Consider the following 25,474-nt stretch of genomic DNA (forward strand, 5'->3'; position numbering starts at 1 on the left):
TGGATTCTCAGTTTTTAGGACAATTCTTTTCGTTCTAAATGGGATGCGCTTTAATCAAGCCTACTTTTCATGATATAGCAAGGTATTCACGCACGGAATCTCAGCTTTTACTGACTTCTCTGGGTTACCAGTGGCAGGCGCATGTGTGATGGCTACGTTTTAAGGTGTAGCAAGGTGTTTACCTCCGGAATTTCTTTTCATGGTGAATTCTCTTCGCTCCAAGCGGGACTCACTTGTAGGAAGCATACTTTTCAAGATAGAGCAAGGAGTATTGTTTACGGAATCTCGGTTTCTTGGAGAATTCTCTTCAGTACAAGCGTGACACCCTTGTGTCAAATGTGCTTTTGTGCTTTTCAAGATATATCAAGACTTTTATACAGGGAATCTCAGAATGTTGGTGAATTCTCTTTGTTTGAAGCGGGATGCATTTGATTCAAGCGTACTTTTCAAATAGAGCAAGGTACTCAACACGGATACTCAGTTTCATGGTGAATGCTCTGCCTTCCAAGTGTGACGCGCTCGTATGGTGCCTACTTCTCAAAATATATCAAGGTTCTTACTCCGAGAATCGCAGATTCTGGGCGAATTCTCTCAATACTATTGGGACGCGCCCGTAGGAAATGTCCTTTTCAAGACACAGCAACGAATCTCAGAATGTTGGCACATTCTCTTCACTCCAAGCGTGACTTGCTTTTCTCAATCATCCTTTTCAAGAGATAGCAGGATTTTTATGCACGGATTCCTATTTTCCTGCTGAATTCTCATTCTTCCAAGGGGTGTGCGTGTGAATGAAGCGTACGGTCAACATATAGCAAGATTTTCACGCATGGGATCTCATTTTCTTAGCGAATTCTCTTCAATTCAATTGAGACGCGCTTTTATCAAATGCACTTTTGAAGATATAACAGTATGTTTATGCACAGATTCTCAGTTTCTTTGCGATTTCTCAGCGTTCCAGTGGGTATGAGCTTGAATCAAGCATACTTTTCAAGATGAGGAATCGCAGTTTCTTGGCGAATTCTATGCGTTCCAAGCATGACTCGCTTGTTTCATGCGTCCTTTTCAAGATATAGCAAGGTTTTCGAGCACGGACTCTCAGTTGCTTGGCGAATTCTCTTCAATACAAGTGGGACGTCCCTGGATCAAGTGTGCTTTTCAAGATACAGCAAGACTTTTAAGCAGGGAATCTCAGAATGTCGGCGAGTCGTCTTTGATCAAAGCAGGATGCGCTTGAATCAAGCGTACTTTTCAAGATATAGCAATGTATTCACGCATTAAGTATCAGTTTCCTGGTGAATTCTCTGTGTTCCAAGGTGGACTCGCTTGAAGGATGCCTTTATCCCAAGGTATAACAAGTCTTTTATTCCCAGAACTTGGTAAATTGTCTTGGTTCCAAGTGGGACTGACTTGTATCAAGGATACTTTTCAAGATATAGCAAGTTTTTACTCTCATGCAACTAATCTCAATTTCGTGGCGAATATTCTTCAATGCGATCAAGACGCGATTTAAGATGAGTGCTTTTCAAGATACAGCAAGATTTTGATGCATGGGTTCTCAGTTTCTTTGCGAAATCTCATCTTTGCAAAGGGTATGAGCTTGAATCAAGCGTACTTTTCCAGTTATAGTAATGTTTTCAAGCACGGAAGCTCAGTTTCTTGGTGATTTCTCTTCAACGCAAGCTGGACGCCCTTATGTCAAGGGTGCTTCCAAGATATAGCAAGATTTTTTGTGCACCGAATCTCAGAATGTTGGCCCAATCCAATTCCAATTCCAAGTGTGACGCACTTGAATGAAGCGTACTTTTCAAATAATAGCAAGGTGTTCCCTCACAGAATATCAGATTCATGGCCAAATCTCTGTGTTCCGTGCATGACTCGTTTCTTTCATGCATACTTTTCAAGTTATATCGAGGGTTTCATGCACGGAATCTCAGAGTCTTGTCGAATTCTCTTCAATAAAAGTGGGATGCATTTGTATGGGACTGACGTTTCAGCATGTGGCAAGATTTCAGCTCGCATTCTACGTTTCATGGAGAATTCTTTTCGGTCCAAGCGGGATGCACTTCAATAAAGCACACTTTCCATGATATAGCAAGGTATTCACATACAGAACCTCAGTATTTTGGCGACCTCGCTGTGTTCCAAATGAGACGCGCTATTGATGCCTACTTTTCCAGTTTTTACTCTCAGAATCCCATAACCGCAGTGCATCCTCTTCGTTCCAATTGGGACTCGCTTGTTTGGAGCGTACTTTTCAGGATATAGCCAGGTTTCGTGCACGGAATTCCAATTCTTAGCGAATTCACTCCATTCCAAGTGGGACTCGGTTATGTCAAGAAGCGTACTTTTCAAGGTATAGCCAGGTATTTATGCACGCAATTTTAGCTTCTTTGCTAATTCCCTCATTACAAGAGGGAATCACTTGGGTTAATCATACTTTTCAAGAGATATCAAGGTTTTCAAGAATGGAATCTCACTTCCTTGGTGAAATCTCTTTTATAAAAGCAAGATGCGCTTGTGTCAAGTGTACTTTTCAAGATATAGCAAAGTATTCATGCACGGAATCTCAAAATGTAGATGAATTCTCTGCATTCCACGTGGGACGCTCTTGGGTGCAGCATTCTTTTCAAGATATAGCAAAATTTTCATGCACGTAATTTCGCTTTCGTGGTGAATTCCCCTCAAAACATTCTGGAAACACGCTGGTATCAAGTGTACTTTTCAACAGATAGCAAGAATTTTAAGCAGGATTCTCACTTTCGTGTCGAAGGCTCAGCGATCCAAGCGGGATACACGTTAATAGCGCATACGTTTCAAGGTCTAGCACGGTCTTCCCGCATGGAATATCAGTTTCTTGACAGGTTCTCTGTGTTCAAAGTGGGACGCACTAATATGAAAACAACTTTGCAGACAGAGCAAGGTTTTTACTCCCGGAAACTCATTCTCCTGGTGAACGAATTCTCTTCGTTCCAAGCAGGACTCTCTTGAATCATGTGTACTTTTCAGGACATAGCAAGGCACTGACTCGCAGAATCTCAGTTACTTGGTGAAATCTCTGCATTTCAACTGGGACTCGCTTGTATCAAGCATAGTTTTCAAGATATAGCAAGAGTTTTAGGCACGGAATCTCAGGGTGTTTGTGAATCTTCTTCGTTACAGCAGGACTCACTTGTATCAACTATCCTCTTCAAGATATAGCAAGGGTTTCTTGCACAGAATCTCAGAGTCCTGGCGAACTCTATTCAAAAAAGACGGGATGCACTTGTATCAAGTGTACGTTTGAAGAAATAGCAAGAGCTTTTACGCATGGATTCTCAGTTTTTAGGACAATTCTTTTCGTTCTAAATGGGATGCGCTTTAATCAAGCCTACTTTTCATGATATAGCAAGGTATTCACGCACGGAATCTCAGCTTTTACTGACTTCTCTGGGTTACCAGTGGCAGGCGCATGTGTGATGGCTACGTTTTAAGGTGTAGCAAGGTGTTTACCTCCGGAATTTCTTTTCATGGTGAATTCTCTTCGCTCCAAGCGGGACTCACTTGTAGGAAGCATACTTTTCAAGATAGAGCAAGGAGTATTGTTTACGGAATCTCGGTTTCTTGGAGAATTCTCTTCAGTACAAGCGTGACACCCTTGTGTCAAATGTGCTTTTGTGCTTTTCAAGATATATCAAGACTTTTATACAGGGAATCTCAGAATGTTGGTGAATTCTCTTTGTTTGAAGCGGGATGCATTTGATTCAAGCGTACTTTTCAAATAGAGCAAGGTACTCAACACGGATACTCAGTTTCATGGTGAATGCTCTGCCTTCCAAGTGTGACGCGCTCGTATGGTGCCTACTTCTCAAAATATATCAAGGTTCTTACTCCGAGAATCGCAGATTCTGGGCGAATTCTCTCAATACTATTGGGACGCGCCCGTAGGAAATGTCCTTTTCAAGACACAGCAACGAATCTCAGAATGTTGGCACATTCTCTTCACTCCAAGCGTGACTTGCTTTTCTCAATCATCCTTTTCAAGAGATAGCAGGATTTTTATGCACGGATTCCTATTTTCCTGCTGAATTCTCATTCTTCCAAGGGGTGTGCGTGTGAATGAAGCGTACGGTCAACATATAGCAAGATTTTCACGCATGGGATCTCATTTTCTTAGCGAATTCTCTTCAATTCAATTGAGACGCGCTTTTATCAAATGCACTTTTGAAGATATAACAGTATGTTTATGCACAGATTCTCAGTTTCTTTGCGATTTCTCAGCGTTCCAGTGGGTATGAGCTTGAATCAAGCATCCTTTTCAAGATGAGGAATCGCAGTTTCTTGGCGAATTCTATGCGTTCCAAGCATGACTCGCTTGTTTCATGCGTCCTTTTCAAGATATAGCAAGGTTTTCGAGCACGGACTCTCAGTTGCTTGGCGAATTCTCTTCAATACAAGTGGGACGTCCCTGGATCAAGTGTGCTTTTCAAGATACAGCAAGACTTTTAAGCAGGGAATCTCAGAATGTCGGCGAGTCGTCTTTGATCAAAGCAGGATGCGCTTGAATCAAGCGTACTTTTCAAGATATAGCAATGTATTCACGCATTAAGTATCAGTTTCCTGGTGAATTCTCTGTGTTCCAAGGTGGACTCGCTTGAAGGATGCCTTTATCCCAAGGTATAACAAGTCTTTTATTCCCAGAACTTGGTAAATTGTCTTGGTTCCAAGTGGGACTGACTTGTATCAAGGATACTTTTCAAGATATAGCAAGTTTTTACTCTCATGCAACTAATCTCAATTTCGTGGCGAATATTCTTCAATGCGATCAAGACGCGATTTAAGATGAGTGCTTTTCAAGATACAGCAAGATTTTGATGCATGGGTTCTCAGTTTCTTTGCGAAATCTCATCTTTGCAAAGGGTATGAGCTTGAATCAAGCGTACTTTTCCAGTTATAGTAATGTTTTCAAGCACGGAAGCTCAGTTTCTTGGTGATTTCTCTTCAACGCAAGCTGGACGCCCTTATGTCAAGGGTGCTTCCAAGATATAGCAAGATTTTTTGTGCACCGAATCTCAGAATGTTGGCCCAATCCAATTCCAATTCCAAGTGTGACGCACTTGAATGAAGCGTACTTTTCAAATAATAGCAAGGTGTTCCCTCACAGAATATCAGATTCATGGCCAAATCTCTGTGTTCCGTGCATGACTCGTTTCTTTCATGCATACTTTTCAAGTTATATCGAGGGTTTCATGCACGGAATCTCAGAGTCTTGTCGAATTCTCTTCAATAAAAGTGGGATGCATTTGTATGGGACTGACGTTTCAGCATGTGGCAAGATTTCAGCTCGCATTCTACGTTTCATGGAGAATTCTTTTCGGTCCAAGCGGGATGCACTTCAATAAAGCACACTTTCCATGATATAGCAAGGTATTCACATACAGAACCTCAGTATTTTGGCGACCTCGCTGTGTTCCAAATGAGACGCGCTATTGATGCCTACTTTTCCAGTTTTTACTCTCAGAATCCCATAACCGCAGTGCATCCTCTTCGTTCCAATTGGGACTCGCTTGTTTGGAGCGTACTTTTCAGGATATAGCCAGGTTTCGTGCACGGAATTCCAATTCTTAGCGAATTCACTCCATTCCAAGTGGGACTCGGTTATGTCAAGAAGCGTACTTTTCAAGGTATAGCCAGGTATTTATGCACGCAATTTTAGCTTCTTTGCTAATTCCCTCATTACAAGAGGGAATCACTTGGGTTAATCATACTTTTCAAGAGATATCAAGGTTTTCAAGAATGGAATCTCACTTCCTTGGTGAAATCTCTTTTATAAAAGCAAGATGCGCTTGTGTCAAGTGTACTTTTCAAGATATAGCAAAGTATTCATGCACGGAATCTCAAAATGTAGATGAATTCTCTGCATTCCACGTGGGACGCTCTTGGGTGCAGCATTCTTTTCAAGATATAGCAAAATTTTCATGCACGTAATTTCGCTTTCGTGGTGAATTCCCCTCAAAACATTCTGGAAACACGCTGGTATCAAGTGTACTTTTCAACAGATAGCAAGAATTTTAAGCAGGATTCTCACTTTCGTGTCGAAGGCTCAGCGATCCAAGCGGGATACACGTTAATAGCGCATACGTTTCAAGGTCTAGCACGGTCTTCCCGCATGGAATATCAGTTTCTTGACAGGTTCTCTGTGTTCAAAGTGGGACGCACTAATATGAAAACAACTTTGCAGACAGAGCAAGGTTTTTACTCCCGGAAACTCATTCTCCTGGTGAACGAATTCTCTTCGTTCCAAGCAGGACTCTCTTGAATCATGTGTACTTTTCAGGACATAGCAAGGCACTGACTCGCAGAATCTCAGTTACTTGGTGAAATCTCTGCATTTCAACTGGGACTCGCTTGTATCAAGCATAGTTTTCAAGATATAGCAAGAGTTTTAGGCACGGAATCTCAGGGTGTTTGTGAATCTTCTTCGTTACAGCAGGACTCACTTGTATCAACTATCCTCTTCAAGATATAGCAAGGGTTTCTTGCACAGAATCTCAGAGTCCTGGCGAACTCTATTCAAAAAAGACGGGATGCACTTGTATCAAGTGTACGTTTGAAGAAATAGCAAGAGCTTTTACGCATGGATTCTCAGTTTTTAGGACAATTCTTTTCGTTCTAAATGGGATGCGCTTTAATCAAGCCTACTTTTCATGATATAGCAAGGTATTCACGCACGGAATCTCAGCTTTTACTGACTTCTCTGGGTTACCAGTGGCAGGCGCATGTGTGATGGCTACGTTTTAAGGTGTAGCAAGGTGTTTACCTCCGGAATTTCTTTTCATGGTGAATTCTCTTCGCTCCAAGCGGGACTCACTTGTAGGAAGCATACTTTTCAAGATAGAGCAAGGAGTATTGTTTACGGAATCTCGGTTTCTTGGAGAATTCTCTTCAGTACAAGCGTGACACCCTTGTGTCAAATGTGCTTTTGTGCTTTTCAAGATATATCAAGACTTTTATACAGGGAATCTCAGAATGTTGGTGAATTCTCTTTGTTTGAAGCGGGATGCATTTGATTCAAGCGTACTTTTCAAATAGAGCAAGGTACTCAACACGGATACTCAGTTTCATGGTGAATGCTCTGCCTTCCAAGTGTGACGCGCTCGTATGGTGCCTACTTCTCAAAATATATCAAGGTTCTTACTCCGAGAATCGCAGATTCTGGGCGAATTCTCTCAATACTATTGGGACGCGCCCGTAGGAAATGTCCTTTTCAAGACACAGCAACGAATCTCAGAATGTTGGCACATTCTCTTCACTCCAAGCGTGACTTGCTTTTCTCAATCATCCTTTTCAAGAGATAGCAGGATTTTTATGCACGGATTCCTATTTTCCTGCTGAATTCTCATTCTTCCAAGGGGTGTGCGTGTGAATGAAGCGTACGGTCAACATATAGCAAGATTTTCACGCATGGGATCTCATTTTCTTAGCGAATTCTCTTCAATTCAATTGAGACGCGCTTTTATCAAATGCACTTTTGAAGATATAACAGTATGTTTATGCACAGATTCTCAGTTTCTTTGCGATTTCTCAGCGTTCCAGTGGGTATGAGCTTGAATCAAGCATCCTTTTCAAGATGAGGAATCGCAGTTTCTTGGCGAATTCTATGCGTTCCAAGCATGACTCGCTTGTTTCATGCGTCCTTTTCAAGATATAGCAAGGTTTTCGAGCACGGACTCTCAGTTGCTTGGCGAATTCTCTTCAATACAAGTGGGACGTCCCTGGATCAAGTGTGCTTTTCAAGATACAGCAAGACTTTTAAGCAGGGAATCTCAGAATGTCGGCGAGTCGTCTTTGATCAAAGCAGGATGCGCTTGAATCAAGCGTACTTTTCAAGATATAGCAATGTATTCACGCATTAAGTATCAGTTTCCTGGTGAATTCTCTGTGTTCCAAGGTGGACTCGCTTGAAGGATGCCTTTATCCCAAGGTATAACAAGTCTTTTATTCCCAGAACTTGGTAAATTGTCTTGGTTCCAAGTGGGACTGACTTGTATCAAGGATACTTTTCAAGATATAGCAAGTTTTTACTCTCATGCAACTAATCTCAATTTCGTGGCGAATATTCTTCAATGCGATCAAGACGCGATTTTAGATGAGTGCTTTTCAAGATACAGCAAGATTTTGATGCATGGGTTCTCAGTTTCTTTGCGAAATCTCATCTTTGCAAAGGGTATGAGCTTGAATCAAGCGTACTTTTCCAGTTATAGTAATGTTTTCAAGCACGGAAGCTCAGTTTCTTGGTGATTTCTCTTCAACGCAAGCTGGACGCCCTTATGTCAAGGGTGCTTCCAAGATATAGCAAGATTTTTTGTGCACCGAATCTCAGAATGTTGGCCCAATCCAATTCCAATTCCAAGTGTGACGCACTTGAATGAAGCGTACTTTTCAAATAATAGCAAGGTGTTCCCTCACAGAATATCAGATTCATGGCCAAATCTCTGTGTTCCGTGCATGACTCGTTTCTTTCATGCATACTTTTCAAGTTATATCGAGGGTTTCATGCACGGAATCTCAGAGTCTTGTCGAATTCTCTTCAATAAAAGTGGGATGCATTTGTATGGGACTGACGTTTCAGCATGTGGCAAGATTTCAGCTCGCATTCTACGTTTCATGGAGAATTCTTTTCGGTCCAAGCGGGATGCACTTCAATAAAGCACACTTTCCATGATATAGCAAGGTATTCACATACAGAACCTCAGTATTTTGGCGACCTCGCTGTGTTCCAAATGAGACGCGCTATTGATGCCTACTTTTCCAGTTTTTACTCTCAGAATCCCATAACCGCAGTGCATCCTCTTCGTTCCAATTGGGACTCGCTTGTTTGGAGCGTACTTTTCAGGATATAGCCAGGTTTCGTGCACGGAATTCCAATTCTTAGCGAATTCACTCCATTCCAAGTGGGACTCGGTTATGTCAAGAAGCGTACTTTTCAAGGTATAGCCAGGTATTTATGCACGCAATTTTAGCTTCTTTGCTAATTCCCTCATTACAAGAGGGAATCACTTGGGTTAATCATACTTTTCAAGAGATATCAAGGTTTTCAAGAATGGAATCTCACTTCCTTGGTGAAATCTCTTTTATAAAAGCAAGATGCGCTTGTGTCAAGTGTACTTTTCAAGATATAGCAAAGTATTCATGCACGGAATCTCAAAATGTAGATGAATTCTCTGCATTCCACGTGGGACGCTCTTGGGTGCAGCATTCTTTTCAAGATATAGCAAAATTTTCATGCACGTAATTTCGCTTTCGTGGTGAATTCCCCTCAAAACATTCTGGAAACACGCTGGTATCAAGTGTACTTTTCAACAGATAGCAAGAATTTTAAGCAGGATTCTCACTTTCGTGTCGAAGGCTCAGCGATCCAAGCGGGATACACGTTAATAGCGCATACGTTTCAAGGTCTAGCACGGTCTTCCCGCATGGAATATCAGTTTCTTGACAGGTTCTCTGTGTTCAAAGTGGGACGCACTAATATGAAAACAACTTTGCAGACAGAGCAAGGTTTTTACTCCCGGAAACTCATTCTCCTGGTGAACGAATTCTCTTCGTTCCAAGCAGGACTCTCTTGAATCATGTGTACTTTTCAGGACATAGCAAGGCACTGACTCGCAGAATCTCAGTTACTTGGTGAAATCTCTGCATTTCAACTGGGACTCGCTTGTATCAAGCATAGTTTTCAAGATATAGCAAGAGTTTTAGGCACGGAATCTCAGGGTGTTTGTGAATCTTCTTCGTTACAGCAGGACTCACTTGTATCAACTATCCTCTTCAAGATATAGCAAGGGTTTCTTGCACAGAATCTCAGAGTCCTGGCGAACTCTATTCAAAAAAGACGGGATGCACTTGTATCAAGTGTACGTTTGAAGAAATAGCAAGAGCTTTTACGCATGGATTCTCAGTTTTTAGGCCAATTCTTTTCGTTCTAAATGGGATGCGCTTTAATCAAGCCTACTTTTCATGATATAGCAAGGTATTCACGCACGGAATCTCAGCTTTTACTGACTTCTCTGGGTTACCAGTGGCAGGCGCATGTGTGATGGCTACGTTTTAAGGTGTAGCAAGGTGTTTACCTCCGGAATTTCTTTTCATGGTGAATTCTCTTCGCTCCAAGCGGGACTCACTTGTAGGAAGCATACTTTTCAAGATAGAGCAAGGAGTATTGTTTACGGAATCTCGGTTTCTTGGAGAATTCTCTTCAGTACAAGCGTGACACCCTTGTGTCAAATGTGCTTTTGTGCTTTTCAAGATATATCAAGACTTTTATACAGGGAATCTCAGAATGTTGGTGAATTCTCTTTGTTTGAAGCGGGATGCATTTGATTCAAGCGTACTTTTCAAATAGAGCAAGGTACTCAACACGGATACTCAGTTTCATGGTGAATGCTCTGCCTTCCAAGTGTGACGCGCTCGTATGGTGCCTACTTCTCAAAATATATCAAGGTTCTTACTCCGAGAATCGCAGATTCTGGGCGAATTCTCTCAATACTATTGGGACGCGCCCGTAGGAAATGTCCTTTTCAAGACACAGCAACGAATCTCAGAATGTTGGCACATTCTCTTCACTCCAAGCGTGACTTGCTTTTCTCAATCATCCTTTTCAAGAGATAGCAGGATTTTTATGCACGGATTCCTATTTTCCTGCTGAATTCTCATTCTTCCAAGGGGTGTGCGTGTGAATGAAGCGTACGGTCAACATATAGCAAGATTTTCACGCATGGGATCTCATTTTCTTAGCGAATTCTCTTCAATTCAATTGAGACGCGCTTTTATCAAATGCACTTTTGAAGATATAACAGTATGTTTATGCACAGATTCTCAGTTTCTTTGCGATTTCTCAGCGTTCCAGTGGGTATGAGCTTGAATCAAGCATACTTTTCAAGATGAGGAATCGCAGTTTCTTGGCGAATTCTATGCGTTCCAAGCATGACTCGCTTGTTTCATGCGTCCTTTTCAAGATATAGCAAGGTTTTCGAGCACGGACTCTCAGTTGCTTGGCGAATTCTCTTCAATACAAGTGGGACGTCCCTGGATCAAGTGTGCTTTTCAAGATACAGCAAGACTTTTAAGCAGGGAATCTCAGAATGTCGGCGAGTCGTCTTTGATCAAAGCAGGATGCGCTTGAATCAAGCGTACTTTTCAAGATATAGCAATGTATTCACGCATTAAGTATCAGTTTCCTGGTGAATTCTCTGTGTTCCAAGGTGGACTCGCTTGAAGGATGCCTTTATCCCAAGGTATAACAAGTCTTTTATTCCCAGAACTTGGTAAATTGTCTTGGTTCCAAGTGGGACTGACTTGTATCAAGGATACTTTTCAAGATATAGCAAGTTTTTACTCTCATGCAACTAATCTCAATTTCGTGGCGAATATTCTTCAATGCGATCAAGACGCGATTTAAGATGAGTGCTTTTCAAGATACAGCAAGATTTTGATGCATGGGTTCTCAGTTTCTTTGCGAAATCTCATCTTTGCAAAGGGTATGAGCTTGAATCAAGCGTACTTTTCCAGTTATAGTAATGTTTTCAAGCACGGAAGCTCAGTTTCTTGGTGATTTCTCTTCAACGCAAGCTGGACGCCCTTATGTCAAGGGTGCTTCCAAGATATAGCAAGATTTTTTGTGCACCGAATCTCAGAATGTTGGCCCAATCCAATTCCAATTCCAAGTGTGACGCACTTGAATGAAGCGTACTTTTCAAATAATAGCAAGGTGTTCCCTCACAGAATATCAGATTCATGGCCAAATCTCTGTGTTCCGTGCATGACTCGTTTCTTTCATGCATACTTTTCAAGTTATATCGAGGGTTTCATGCACGGAATCTCAGAGTCTTGTCGAATTCTCTTCAATAAAAGTGGGATGCATTTGTATGGGACTGACGTTTCAGCATGTGGCAAGATTTCAGCTCGCATTCTACGTTTCATGGAGAATTCTTTTCGGTCCAAGCGGGATGCACTTCAATAAAGCACACTTTCCATGATATAGCAAGGTATTCACATACAGAACCTCAGTATTTTGGCGACCTCGCTGTGTTCCAAATGAGACGCGCTATTGATGCCTACTTTTCCAGTTTTTACTCTCAGAATCCCATAACCGCAGTGCATCCTCTTCGTTCCAATTGGGACTCGCTTGTTTGGAGCGTACTTTTCAGGATATAGCCAGGTTTCGTGCACGGAATTCCAATTCTTAGCGAATTCACTCCATTCCAAGTGGGACTCGGTTATGTCAAGAAGCGTACTTTTCAAGGTATAGCCAGGTATTTATGCACGCAATTTTAGCTTCTTTGCTAATTCCCTCATTACAAGAGGGAATCACTTGGGTTAATCATACTTTTCAAGAGATATCAAGGTTTTCAAGAATGGAATCTCACTTCCTTGGTGAAATCTCTTTTATAAAAGCAAGATGCGCTTGTGTCAAGTGTACTTTTCAAGATATAGCAAAGTATTCATGCACGGAATCTCAAAATGTAGATGAATTCTCTGCATTCCACGTGGGACGCTCTTGGGTGCAGCATTCTTTTCAAGATATAGCAAAATTTTCATGCACGTAATTTCGCTTTCGTGGTGAATTCCCCTCAAAACATTCTGGAAACACGCTGGTATCAAGTGTACTTTTCAACAGATAGCAAGAATTTTAAGCAGGATTCTCACTTTCGTGTCGAAGGCTCAGCGATCCAAGCGGGATACACGTTAATAGCGCATACGTTTCAAGGTCTAGCACGGTCTTCCCGCATGGAATATCAGTTTCTTGACAGGTTCTCTGTGTTCAAAGTGGGACGCACTAATATGAAAACAACTTTGCAGACAGAGCAAGGTTTTTACTCCCGGAAACTCATTCTCCTGGTGAACGAATTCTCTTCGTTCCAAGCAGGACTCTCTTGAATCATGTGTACTTTTCAGGACATAGCAAGGCACTGACTCGCAGAATCTCAGTTACTTGGTGAAATCTCTGCATTTCAACTGGGACTCGCTTGTATCAAGCATAGTTTTCAAGATATAGCAAGAGTTTTAGGCACGGAATCTCAGGGTGTTTGTGAATCTTCTTCGTTACAGCAGGACTCACTTGTATCAACTATCCTCTTCAAGATATAGCAAGGGTTTCTTGCACAGAATCTCAGAGTCCTGGCGAACTCTATTCAAAAAAGACGGGATGCACTTGTATCAAGTGTACGTTTGAAGAAATAGCAAGAGCTTTTACGCATGGATTCTCAGTTTTTAGGACAATTCTTTTCGTTCTAAATGGGATGCGCTTTAATCAAGCCTACTTTTCATGATATAGCAAGGTATTCACGCACGGAATCTCAGCTTTTACTGACTTCTCTGGGTTACCAGTGGCAGGCGCATGTGTGATGGCTACGTTTTAAGGTGTAGCAAGGTGTTTACCTCCGGAATTTCTTTTCATGGTGAATTCTCTTCGCTCCAAGCGGGACTCACTTGTAGGAAGCATACTTTTCAAGATAGAGCAAGGAGTATTGTTTACGGAATCTCGGTTTCTTGGAGAATTCTCTTCAGTACAAGCGTGACACCCTTGTGTCAAATGTGCTTTTGTGCTTTTCAAGATATATCAAGACTTTTATACAGGGAATCTCAGAATGTTGGTGAATTCTCTTTGTTTGAAGCGGGATGCATTTGATTCAAGCGTACTTTTCAAATAGAGCAAGGTACTCAACACGGATACTCAGTTTCATGGTGAATGCTCTGCCTTCCAAGTGTGACGCGCTCGTATGGTGCCTACTTCTCAAAATATATCAAGGTTCTTACTCCGAGAATCGCAGATTCTGGGCGAATTCTCTCAATACTATTGGGACGCGCCCGTAGGAAATGTCCTTTTCAAGACACAGCAACGAATCTCAGAATGTTGGCACATTCTCTTCACTCCAAGCGTGACTTGCTTTTCTCAATCATCCTTTTCAAGAGATAGCAGGATTTTTATGCACGGATTCCTATTTTCCTGCTGAATTCTCATTCTTCCAAGGGGTATGCGTGTGAATGAAGCGTACGGTCAACATATAGCAAGATTTTCACGCATGGGATCTCATTTTCTTAGCGAATTCTCTTCAATTCAATTGAGACGCGCTTTTATCAAATGCACTTTTGAAGATATAACAGTATGTTTATGCACAGATTCTCAGTTTCTTTGCGATTTCTCAGCGTTCCAGTGGGTATGAGCTTGAATCAAGCATCCTTTTCAAGATGAGGAATCGCAGTTTCTTGGCGAATTCTATGCGTTCCAAGCATGACTCGCTTGTTTCATGCGTCCTTTTCAAGATATAGCAAGGTTTTCGAGCACGGACTCTCAGTTGCTTGGCGAATTCTCTTCAATACAAGTGGGACGTCCCTGGATCAAGTGTGCTTTTCAAGATACAGCAAGACTTTTAAGCAGGGAATCTCAGAATGTCGGCGAGTCGTCTTTGATCAAAGCAGGATGCGCTTGAATCAAGCGTACTTTTCAAGATATAGCAATGTATTCACGCATTAAGTATCAGTTTCCTGGTGAATTCTCTGTGTTCCAAGGTGGACTCGCTTGAAGGATGCCTTTATCCCAAGGTATAACAAGTCTTTTATTCCCAGAACTTGGTAAATTGTCTTGGTTCCAAGTGGGACTGACTTGTATCAAGGATACTTTTCAAGATATAGCAAGTTTTTACTCTCATGCAACTAATCTCAATTTCGTGGCGAATATTCTTCAATGCGATCAAGACGCGATTTAAGATGAGTGCTTTTCAAGATACAGCAAGATTTTGATGCATGGGTTCTCAGTTTCTTTGCGAAATCTCATCTTTGCAAAGGGTATGAGCTTGAATCAAGCGTACTTTTCCAGTTATAGTAATGTTTTCAAGCACGGAAGCTCAGTTTCTTGGTGATTTCTCTTCAACGCAAGCTGGACGCCCTTATGTCAAGGGTGCTTCCAAGATATAGCAAGATTTTTTGTGCACCGAATCTCAGAATGTTGGCCCAATCCAATTCCAATTCCAAGTGTGACGCACTTGAATGAAGCGTACTTTTCAAATAATAGCAAGGTGTTCCCTCACAGAATATCAGATTCATGGCCAAATCTCTGTGTTCCGTGCATGACTCGTTTCTTTCATGCATACTTTTCAAGTTATATCGAGGGTTTCATGCACGGAATCTCAGAGTCTTGTCGAATTCTCTTCAATAAAAGTGGGATGCATTTGTATGGGACTGACGTTTCAGCATGTGGCAAGATTTCAGCTCGCATTCTACGTTTCATGGAGAATTCTTTTCGGTCCAAGCGGGATGCACTTCAATAAAGCACACTTTCCATGATATAGCAAGGTATTCACATACAGAACCTCAGTATTTTGGCGACCTCGCTGTGTTCCAAATGAGACGCGCTATTGATGCCTACTTTTCCAGTTTTTACTCTCAGAATCCCATAACCGCAGTGCATCCTCTTCGTTCCAATTGGGACTCGCTTGTTTGGAGCGTACTTTTCAGGATATAGCCAGGTTTCGTGCACGGAATTCCAATTCTTAGCGAATTCACTCCATTCCAAGTGGGACTCGGTTATGTCAAGAAGCGTACTTTTCAAGGTATAGCCAGGTATTTATGCACGCAATTTTAGCTTCTTTGCTAATTCCCTCATTACAAGAGGGAATCACTTGGGTTAATCATACTTTTCAAGAGATATCAAGGTTTTCAAGAATGGAATCTCACTTCCTTGGTGAAATCTCTTTTATAAAAGCAAGATGCGCTTGTGTCAAGTGTACTTTTCAAGATATAGCAAAGTATTCATGCACGGAATCTCAAAATGTAGATGAATTCTCTGCATTCCACGTGGGACGCTCTTGGGTGCAGCATTCTTTTCAAGATATAGCAAAATTTTCATGCACGTAATTTCGCTTTCGTGGTGAATTCCCCTCAAAACATTCTGGAAACACGCTGGTATCAAGTGTACTTTTCAACAGATAGCAAGAATTTTAAGCAGGATTCTCACTTTCGTGTCGAAGGCTCAGCGATCCAAGCGGGATACACGTTAATAGCGCATACGTTTCAAGGTCTAGCACGGTCTTCCCGCATGGAATATCAGTTTCTTGACAGGTTCTCTGTGTTCAAAGTGGGACGCACTAATATGAAAACAACTTTGCAGACAGAGCAAGGTTTTTACTCCCGGAAACTCATTCTCCTGGTGAACGAATTCTCTTCGTTCCAAGCAGGACTCTCTTGAATCATGTGTACTTTTCAGGACATAGCAAGGCACTGACTCGCAGAATCTCAGTTACTTGGTGAAATCTCTGCATTTCAACTGGGACTCGCTTGTATCAAGCATAGTTTTCAAGATATAGCAAGAGTTTTAGGCACGGAATCTCAGGGTGTTTGTGAATCTTCTTCGTTACAGCAGGACTCACTTGTATCAACTATCCTCTTCAAGATATAGCAAGGGTTTCTTGCACAGAATCTCAGAGTCCTGGCGAACTCTATTCAAAAAAGACGGGATGCACTTGTATCAAGTGTACGTTTGAAGAAATAGCAAGAGCTTTTACGCATGGATTCTCAGTTTTTAGGCCAATTCTTTTCGTTCTAAATGGGATGCGCTTTAATCAAGCCTACTTTTCATGATATAGCAAGGTATTCACGCACAGAATCTCAGCTTTTACTGACTTCTCTGGGTTACCAGTGGCAGGCGCATGTGTGATGGCTACGTTTTAAGGTGTAGCAAGGTGTTTACCTCCGGAATTTCTTTTCATGGTGAATTCTCTTCGCTCCAAGCGGGACTCACTTGTAGGAAGCATACTTTTCAAGATAGAGCAAGGAGTATTGTTTACGGAATCTCGGTTTCTTGGAGAATTCTCTTCAGTACAAGCGTGACACCCTTGTATCAAATGTGCTTTTGTGCTTTTCAAGATATATCAAGACTTTTATACAGGGAATCTCAGAATGTTGGTGAATTCTCTTTGTTTGAAGCGGGATGCATTTGATTCAAGCGTACTTTTCAAATAGAGCAAGGTACTCAACACGGATACTCAGTTTCATGGTGAATGCTCTGCCTTCCAAGTGTGACGCGCTCGTATGGTGCCTACTTCTCAAAATATATCAAGGTTCTTACTCCGAGAATCGCAGATTCTGGGCGAATTCTCTCAATACTATTGGGACGCGCCCGTAGGAAATGTCCTTTTCAAGACACAGCAACGAATCTCAGAATGTTGGCACATTCTCTTCACTCCAAGCGTGACTTGCTTTTCTCAATCATCCTTTTCAAGAGATAGCAGGATTTTTATGCACGGATTCCTATTTTCCTGCTGAATTCTCATTCTTCCAAGGGGTATGCGTGTGAATGAAGCGTACGGTCAACATATAGCAAGATTTTCACGCATGGGATCTCATTTTCTTAGCGAATTCTCTTCAATTCAATTGAGACGCGCTTTTATCAAATGCACTTTTGAAGATATAACAGTATGTTTATGCACAGATTCTCAGTTTCTTTGCGATTTCTCAGCGTTCCAGTGGGTATGAGCTTGAATCAAGCATACTTTTCAAGATGAGGAATCGCAGTTTCTTGGCGAATTCTATGCGTTCCAAGCATGACTCGCTTGTTTCATGCGTCCTTTTCAAGATATAGCAAGGTTTTCGAGCACGGACTCTCAGTTGCTTGGCGAATTCTCTTCAATACAAGTGGGACGTCCCTGGATCAAGTGTGCTTTTCAAGATACAGCAAGACTTTTAAGCAGGGAATCTCAGAATGTCGGCGAGTCGTCTTTGATCAAAGCAGGATGCGCTTGAATCAAGCGTACTTTTCAAGATATAGCAATGTATTCACGCATTAAGTATCAGTTTCCTGGTGAATTCTCTGTGTTCCAAGGTGGACTCGCTTGAAGGATGCCTTTATCCCAAGGTATAACAAGTCTTTTATTCCCAGAACTTGGTAAATTGTCTTCGTTCCAAGTGGGACTGACTTGTATCAAGGATACTTTTCAAGATATAGCAAGTTTTTACTCTCATGCAACTAATCTCAATTTCGTGGCGAATATTCTTCAATGCGATCAAGACGCGATTTAAGATGAGTGCTTTTCAAGATACAGCAAGATTTTGATGCATGGGTTCTCAGTTTCTTTGCGAAATCTCATCTTTGCAAAGGGTATGAGCTTGAATCAAGCGTACTTTTCCAGTTATAGTAATGTTTTCAAGCACGGAAGCTCAGTTTCTTGGTGATTTCTCTTCAACGCAAGCTGGACGCCCTTATGTCAAGGGTGCTTCCAAGATATAGCAAGATTTTTTGTGCACCGAATCTCAGAATGTTGGCCCAATCCAATTCCAATTCCAAGTGTGACGCACTTGAATGAAGCGTACTTTTCAAATAATAGCAAGGTGTTCCCTCACAGAATATCAGATTCATGGCCAAATCTCTGTGTTCCGTGCATGACTCGTTTCTTTCATGCATACTTTTCAAGTTATATCGAGGGTTTCATGCACGGAATCTCAGAGTCTTGTCGAATTCTCTTCAATAAAAGTGGGATGCATTTGTATGGGACTGACGTTTCAGCATGTGGCAAGATTTCAGCTCGCATTCTACGTTTCATGGAGAATTCTTTTCGGTCCAAGCGGGATGCACTTCAATAAAGCACACTTTCCATGATATAGCAAGGTATTCACATACAGAACCTCAGTATTTTGGCGACCTCGCTGTGTTCCAAATGAGACGCGCTATTGATGCCTACTTTTCCAGTTTTTACTCTCAGAATCCCATAACCGCAGTGCATCCTCTTCGTTCCAATTGGGACTCGCTTGTTTGGAGCGTACTTTTCAGGATATAGCCAGGTTTCGTGCACGGAATTCCAATTCTTAGCGAATTCACTCCATTCCAAGTGGGACTCGGTTATGTCAAGAAGCGTACTTTTCAAGGTATAGCCAGGTATTTATGCACGCAATTTTAGCTTCTTTGCTAATTCCCTCATTACAAGAGGGAATCACTTGGGTTAATCATACTTTTCAAGAGATATCAAGGTTTTCAAGAATGGAATCTCACTTCCTTGGTGAAATCTCTTTTATAAAAGCAAGATGCGCTTGTGTCAAGTGTACTTTTCAAGATATAGCAAAGTATTCATGCACGGAATCTCAAAATGTAGATGAATTCTCTGCATTCCACGTGGGACGCTCTTGGGTGCAGCATTCTTTTCAAGATATAGCAAAATTTTCATGCACGTAATTTCGCTTTCGTGGTGAATTCCCCTCAAAACATTCTGGAAACACGCTGGTATCAAGTGTACTTTTCAACAGATAGCAAGAATTTTAAGCAGGATTCTCACTTTCGTGTCGAAGGCTCAGCGATCCAAGCGGGATACACGTTAATAGCGCATACGTTTCAAGGTCTAGCACGGTCTTCCCGCATGGAATATCAGTTTCTTGACAGGTTCTCTGTGTTCAAAGTGGGACGCACTAATATGAAAACAACTTTGCAGACAGAGCAAGGTTTTTACTCCCGGAAACTCATTCTCCTGGTGAACGAATTCTCTTCGTTCCAAGCAGGACTCTCTTGAATCATGTGTACTTTTCAGGACATAGCAAGGCACTGACTCGCAGAATCTCAGTTACTTGGTGAAATCTCTGCATTTCAACTGGGACTCGCTTGTATCAAGCATAGTTTTCAAGATATAGCAAGAGTTTTAGGCACGGAATCTCAGGGTGTTTGTGAATCTTCTTTGTTACAGCAGGACTCACTTGTATCAACTATCCTCTTCAAGATATAGCAAGGGTTTCTTGCACAGAATCTCAGAGTCCTGGCGAACTCTATTCAAAAAAGACGGGATGCACTTGTATCAAGTGTACGTTTGAAGAAATAGCAAGAGCTTTTACGCATGGATTCTCAGTTTTTAGGCCAATTCTTTTCGTTCTAAATGGGATGCGCTTTAATCAAGCCTACTTTTCATGATATAGCAAGGTATTCACGCACGGAATCTCAGCTTTTACTGACTTCTCTGGGTTACCAGTGGCAGGCGCATGTGTGATGGCTACGTTTTAAGGTGTAGCAAGGTGTTTACCTCCGGAATTTCTTTTCATGGTGAATTCTCTTCGCTCCAAGCGGGACTCACTTGTAGGAAGCATACTTTTCAAGATAGAGCAAGGAGTATTGTTTACGGAATCTCGGTTTCTTGGAGAATTCTCTTCAGTACAAGCGTGACACCCTTGTGTCAAATGTGCTTTTGTGCTTTTCAAGATATATCAAGACTTTTATACAGGGAATCTCAGAATGTTGGTGAATTCTCTTTGTTTGAAGCGGGATGCATTTGATTCAAGCGTACTTTTCAAATAGAGCAAGGTACTCAACACGGATACTCAGTTTCATGGTGAATGCTCTGCCTTCCAAGTGTGACGCGCTCGTATGGTGCCTACTTCTCAAAATATATCAAGGTTCTTACTCCGAGAATCGCAGATTCTGGGCGAATTCTCTCAATACTATTGGGACGCGCCCGTAGGAAATGTCCTTTTCAAGACACAGCAACGAATCTCAGAATGTTGGCACATTCTCTTCACTCCAAGCGTGACTTGCTTTTCTCAATCATCCTTTTCAAGAGATAGCAGGATTTTTATGCACGGATTCCTATTTTCCTGCTGAATTCTCATTCTTCCAAGGGGTATGCGTGTGAATGAAGCGTACGGTCAACATATAGCAAGATTTTCACGCATGGGATCTCATTTTCTTAGCGAATTCTCTTCAATTCAATTGAGACGCGCTTTTATCAAATGCACTTTTGAAGATATAACAGTATGTTTATGCACAGATTCTCAGTTTCTTTGCGATTTCTCAGCGTTCCAGTGGGTATGAGCTTGAATCAAGCATACTTTTCAAGATGAGGAATCGCAGTTTCTTGGCGAATTCTATGCGTTCCAAGCGTGACTCGCTTGTTTCATGCGTCCTTTTCAAGATATAGCAAGGTTTTCGAGCACGGACTCTCAGTTGCTTGGCGAATTCTCTTCAATACAAGTGGGACGTCCCTGGATCAAGTGTGCTTTTCAAGATACAGCAAGACTTTTAAGCAGGGAATCTCAGAATGTCGGGGAGTCGTCTTTGATCAAAGCAGGATGCGCTTGAATCAAGCGTACTTTTCAAGATATAGCAATGTATTCACGCATTAAGTATCAGTTTCCTGGTGAATTCTCTGTGTTCCAAGGTGGACTCGCTTGAAGGATGCCTTTATCCCAAGGTATAACAAGTCTTTTATTCCCAGAACTTGGTAAATTGTCTTGGTTCCAAGTGGGACTGACTTGTATCAAGGATACTTTTCAAGATATAGCAAGTTTTTACTCTCATGCAACTAATCTCAATTTCGTGGCGAATATTCTTCAATGCGATCAAGACGCGATTTAAGATGAGTGCTTTTCAAGATACAGCAAGATTTTGATGCATGGGTTCTCAGTTTCTTTGCGAAATCTCATCTTTGCAAAGGGTATGAGCTTGAATCAAGCGTACTTTTCCAGTTATAGTAATGTTTTCAAGCACGGAAGCTCAGTTTCTTGGTGATTTCTCTTCAACGCAAGCTGGACGCCCTTATGTCAAGGGTGCTTCCAAGATATAGCAAGATTTTTTGTGCACCGAATCTCAGAATGTTGGCCCAATCCAATTCCAATTCCAAGTGTGACGCACTTGAATGAAGCGTACTTTTCAAATAATAGCAAGGTGTTCCCTCACAGAATATCAGATTCATGGCCAAATCTCTGTGTTCCGTGCATGACTCGTTTCTTTCATGCATACTTTTCAAGTTATATCGAGGGTTTCATGCACGGAATCTCAGAGTCTTGTCGAATTCTCTTCAATAAAAGTGGGATGCATTTGTATGGGACTGACGTTTCAGCATGTGGCAAGATTTCAGCTCGCATTCTACGTTTCATGGAGAATTCTTTTCGGTCCAAGCGGGATGCACTTCAATAAAGCACACTTTCCATGATATAGCAAGGTATTCACATACAGAACCTCAGTATTTTGGCGACCTCGCTGTGTTCCAAATGAGACGCGCTATTGATGCCTACTTTTCCAGTTTTTACTCTCAGAATCCCATAACCGCAGTGCATCCTCTTCGTTCCAATTGGGACTCGCTTGTTTGGAGCGTACTTTTCAGGATATAGCCAGGTTTCGTGCACGGAATTCCAATTCTTAGCGAATTCACTCCATTCCAAGTGGGACTCGGTTATGTCAAGAAGCGTACTTTTCAAGGTATAGCCAGGTATTTATGCACGCAATTTTAGCTTCTTTGCTAATTCCCTCATTACAAGAGGGAATCACTTGGGTTAATCATACTTTTCAAGAGATATCAAGGTTTTCAAGAATGGAATCTCACTTCCTTGGTGAAATCTCTTTTATAAAAGCAAGATGCGCTTGTGTCAAGTGTACTTTTCAAGATATAGCAAAGTATTCATGCACGGAATCTCAAAATGTAGATGAATTCTCTGCATTCCACGTGGGACGCTCTTGGGTGCAGCATTCTTTTCAAGATATAGCAAAATTTTCATGCACGTAATTTCGCTTTCGTGGTGAATTCCCCTCAAAACATTCTGGAAACACGCTGGTATCAAGTGTACTTTTCAACAGATAGCAAGAATTTTAAGCAGGATTCTCACTTTCGTGTCGAAGGCTCAGCGATCCAAGCGGGATACACGTTAATAGCGCATACGTTTCAAGGTCTAGCACGGTCTTCCCGCATGGAATATCAGTTTCTTGACAGGTTCTCTGTGTTCAAAGTGGGACGCACTAATATGAAAACAACTTTGCAGACAGAGCAAGGTTTTTACTCCCGGAAACTCATTCTCCTGGTGAACGAATTCTCTTCGTTCCAAGCAGGACTCTCTTGAATCATGTGTACTTTTCAGGACATAGCAAGGCACTGACTCGCAGAATCTCAGTTACTTGGTGAAATCTCTGCATTTCAACTGGGACTCGCTTGTATCAAGCATAGTTTTCAAGATATAGCAAGAGTTTTAGGCACGGAATCTCAGGGTGTTTGTGAATCTTCTTCGTTACAGCAGGACTCACTTGTATCAACTATCCTCTTCAAGATATAGCAAGGGTTTCTTGCACAGAATCTCAGAGTCCTGGCGAACTCTATTCAAAAAAGACGGGATGCACTTGTATCAAGTGTACGTTTGAAGAAATAGCAAGAGCTTTTACGCATGGATTCTCAGTTTTTAGGCCAATTCTTTTCGTTCTAAATGGGATGCGCTTTAATCAAGCCTACTTTTCATGATATAGCAAGGTATTCACGCACGGAATCTCAGCTTTTACTGACTTCTCTGGGTTACCAGTGGCAGGCGCATGTGTGATGGCTACGTTTTAAGGTGTAGCAAGGTGTTTACCTCCGGAATTTCTTTTCATGGTGAATTCTCTTCGCTCCAAGCGGGACTCACTTGTAGGAAGCATACTTTTCAAGATAGAGCAAGGAGTATTGTTTACGGAATCTCGGTTTCTTGGAGAATTCTCTTCAGTACAAGCGTGACACCCTTGTATCAAATGTGCTTTTGTGCTTTTCAAGATATATCAAGACTTTTATACAGGGAATCTCAGAATGTTGGTGAATTCTCTTTGTTTGAAGCGGGATGCATTTGATTCAAGCGTACTTTTCAAATAGAGCAAGGTACTCAACACGGATACTCAGTTTCATGGTGAATGCTCTGCCTTCCAAGTGTGACGCGCTCGTATGGTGCCTACTTCTCAAAATATATCAAGGTTCTTACTCCGAGAATCGCAGATTCTGGGCGAATTCTCTCAATACTATTGGGACGCGCCCGTAGGAAATGTCCTTTTCAAGACACAGCAACGAATCTCAGAATGTTGGCACATTCTCTTCACTCCAAGCGTGACTTGCTTTTCTCAATCATCCTTTTCAAGAGATAGCAGGATTTTTATGCACGGATTCCTATTTTCCTGCTGAATTCTCATTCTTCCAAGGGGTATGCGTGTGAATGAAGCGTACGGTCAACATATAGCAAGATTTTCACGCATGGGATCTCATTTTCTTAGCGAATTCTCTTCAATTCAATTGAGACGCGCTTTTATCAAATGCACTTTTGAAGATATAACAGTATGTTTATGCACAGATTCTCAGTTTCTTTGCGATTTCTCAGCGTTCCAGTGGGTATGAGCTTGAATCAAGCATACTTTTCAAGATGAGGAATCGCAGTTTCTTGGCGAATTCTATGCGTTCCAAGCGTGACTCGCTTGTTTCATGCGTCCTTTTCAAGATATAGCAAGGTTTTCGAGCACGGACTCTCAGTTGCTTGGCGAATTCTCTTCAATACAAGTGGGACGTCCCTGGATCAAGTGTGCTTTTCAAGATACAGCAAGACTTTTAAGCAGGGAATCTCAGAATGTCGGCGAGTCGTCTTTGATCAAAGCAGGATGCGCTTGAATCAAGCGTACTTTTCAAGATATAGCAATGTATTCACGCATTAAGTATCAGTTTCCTGGTGAATTCTCTGTGTTCCAAGGTGGACTCGCTTGAAGGATGCCTTTATCCCAAGGTATAACAAGTCTTTTATTCCCAGAACTTGGTAAATTGTCTTGGTTCCAAGTGGGACTGACTTGTATCAAGGATACTTTTCAAGATATAGCAAGTTTTTACTCTCATGCAACTAATCTCAATTTCGTGGCGAATATTCTTCAATGCGATCAAGACGCGATTTAAGATGAGTGCTTTTCAAGATACAGCAAGATTTTGATGCATGGGTTCTCAGTTTCTTTGCGAAATCTCATCTTTGCAAAGGGTATGAGCTTGAATCAAGCGTACTTTTCCAGTTATAGTAATGTTTTCAAGCACGGAAGCTCAGTTTCTTGGTGATTTCTCTTCAACGCAAGCTGGACGCCCTTATGTCAAGGGTGCTTCCAAGATATAGCAAGATTTTTTGTGCACCGAATCTCAGAATGTTGGCCCAATCCAATTCCAATTCCAAGTGTGACGCACTTGAATGAAGCGTACTTTTCAAATAATAGCAAGGTGTTCCCTCACAGAATATCAGATTCATGGCCAAATCTCTGTGTTCCGTGCATGACTCGTTTCTTTCATGCATACTTTTCAAGTTATATCGAGGGTTTCATGCACGGAATCTCAGAGTCTTGTCGAATTCTCTTCAATAAAAGTGGGATGCATTTGTATGGGACTGACGTTTCAGCATGTGGCAAGATTTCAGCTCGCATTCTACGTTTCATGGAGAATTCTTTTCGGTCCAAGCGGGATGCACTTCAATAAAGCACACTTTCCATGATATAGCAAGGTATTCACATACAGAACCTCAGTATTTTGGCGACCTCGCTGTGTTCCAAATGAGACGCGCTATTGATGCCTACTTTTCCAGTTTTTACTCTCAGAATCCCATAACCGCAGTGCATCCTCTTCGTTCCAATTGGGACTCGCTTGTTTGGAGCGTACTTTTCAGGATATAGCCAGGTTTCGTGCACGGAATTCCAATTCTTAGCGAATTCACTCCATTCCAAGTGGGACTC

General features: G+C 41.7%; 1 long non-coding RNA gene across 1 annotated transcript in view; it reads left to right on the top strand.

Annotated features, from left to right (window-relative positions):
• The window catches only part of LOC103694561 (uncharacterized), a 365,469-nt gene that overhangs the window by 172,154 nt on the left and 167,841 nt on the right, over window positions 1–25,474 (top strand). The window lies entirely within an intron of this gene.

The sequence above is a fragment of the Rattus norvegicus genome, chromosome Y, assembly GCF_036323735.1.
Source record: "Rattus norvegicus strain BN/NHsdMcwi chromosome Y, GRCr8, whole genome shotgun sequence".
In the NCBI taxonomy this organism is placed as follows: domain Eukaryota; kingdom Metazoa; phylum Chordata; class Mammalia; order Rodentia; family Muridae; genus Rattus; species Rattus norvegicus.